This window comes from Bos javanicus, chromosome 1 (assembly GCF_032452875.1).
Source record: "Bos javanicus breed banteng chromosome 1, ARS-OSU_banteng_1.0, whole genome shotgun sequence".
In the NCBI taxonomy this organism is placed as follows: domain Eukaryota; kingdom Metazoa; phylum Chordata; class Mammalia; order Artiodactyla; family Bovidae; genus Bos; species Bos javanicus.
This window is the reverse complement of record NC_083868.1, coordinates 18,407,621-18,409,626: the sequence shown is the minus strand read 5'-3', so window position 1 is coordinate 18,409,626 and position 2,006 is coordinate 18,407,621. Positions and strand designations below refer to the sequence as shown.

General features: G+C 32.2%; 1 non-coding gene across 1 annotated transcript; it reads right to left on the bottom strand.

Moving 5' to 3' along the window:
• Positions 1-1,698: 1,698 nt before the first annotated feature.
• TRNAC-ACA (transfer RNA cysteine (anticodon ACA)) lies at positions 1,699-1,770 on the bottom strand. Its single transcript has one exon. It is a non-coding gene; the product is annotated as a tRNA-Cys (tRNA).
• Between the last annotated feature and the right edge of the window lie 236 nt (positions 1,771-2,006).

The following is a 2,006-nucleotide window of genomic DNA, read 5'->3' as shown; positions in this document are numbered from 1 at the left end:
GAATTTATTCCTGCTACTGATAGAAAATTTGAGTTTCTAGCTGAACCAGTAGAAAAACTTACTCGTATATAAATGAATACTTTAACTCTGGAAATAATTCATACTTAAACCTCGTTCGTCATTGATATTGATTACTAGAAAACTCTTCAAAATCCCTCTGTGTTGAAATACTTCTAATTTTATTCCTGATGCTTTAATTTTTAAGTGGTGAGATAGATAATAGAATAGCCTTTTTTAGCATAGTTCACAGTTTAATCATACAATCTGATGCACAATCTTCTAATAACTTTTTCCAAATCTATCATCTGATCACTGAACTTGTCTTTTTTTTTTTTTTTGGCTTATTTCTATGTTCCTCATTTGCTCTTTATCTCTGAGAAAATATATCTTAATCATAAGCTTTGCCATTAACCAGTGCTTCTTAGACAAGATACATCATTTAATATTTGATTTCATTGTTAATTATTAAAACACTGATGAAAATTGGTTGAGGAAAATTTTGTAATGCAGTAAAATAGAAAAATAGACTATGTGTTTTATATACTTATATTTAAAAAGTGGCTATATAAAGATATTTGTTTTAGAAATTCCATTTACATGATTATCATTTGGATCTCAATGCAGAATAAATTTGTGATGATTACAGAACTTCTAATGTTGGCACTTTCCTCTTTTGGTAGTTATGGATATGAATTCAAATTTGTTTTTTTTTTTCAGTTTTATGTAAACAGTTGATAGATGCATGACTATAATTCATAACTCAGATCTCCCAACCATTATTCCAGATTTCTTGATGTTGAAGCATACTGCTGATTCTTCTTTCAATACAAACATGGAGGCTCACATCCTCTTTTTTTCTTGAGTGCTGATATTCTTTTTCTGCCAATACATTTTTCTGAAAATTTCTCTTTACTATTTATTTGATAAAAAGAATAATATGTTTAATATCTGGGGTAGCAGGCTTACATGTAAGAAAGAGTTAGCATTTTTAAAATTCAATAGTATTTGTGTGTGTGTTAATCACTCAGTAGTGTCCCACTCTTTGAGACCCCCATGGACTGTAACTTGACAGTCTCCTTTGTCCATGGGATTCCCGAGGAAAGAATACTGGAATGGGCAGCCATTCCTTTCTCCAGGGGATCTTCCTGACCCAAGGAATCAAACTCGGGTCTCCTGAATTGCAGGCAGATTCTTTACCATCTGAACCACCAGAGAAGACTTGGTGATTTCCAAAACTTTAAATATTTAAGTTGATATCATTATCAATAGAATCAAAAACAAATATTAAAGAAGATGGAAGTAAACAATTATAGAGAATTTTTCTATCTATATCTTTTAAATATACAGACGCATATAGATATTGAAGCTATGTTCTCAGTAAAAACAATTTCAAGGTTTTTTTTGAGTTCAGGGATAAACTGTTACTTGATTTCAAGTTTAACTCATAAAGGGGCTTCCCTGGTGACTACAGTCCATGGGGTTGCAAAGAGTCAGACATGACTAAGCAATTAACACTCACTTTCATAACTCATAAAGGTAGCTACATTAATAGAAAGTGAAAGAAAGTGAAAGTGAAGTTGCTCAGTTGTTTCCGACTCTTTGTGACCCCTTGGACTGTAGCCTATAACACTCCTCTGTCCATGGGATTTTCCAGGCAAGAGTACTGGAATGGGTTGCCATTTCCTTCTCCAGAGGATCTTCCCAACCCAGGGATCGAACCTGGGTCTTCCGCATTGTAGGCAGATGCTTTACCATCTGAGCCACCAGGGAAGTCCATATTAATAGAGACAACTTGAAAAATTAGTAATAGCAGTTCTTCAAGGAAAAATAGGTTTATATATATATATATATATATATATGCATGCATGCATTCCCTATGTCATTCTATCCATTTATAATATAATTTATATAAAGGTATATATAATGTTTATATAGCTATAGATATATAGAGAGAGGTATGTAAATATTGTAGTTATGCTTACATATGCATAGAAGTAAACTATACA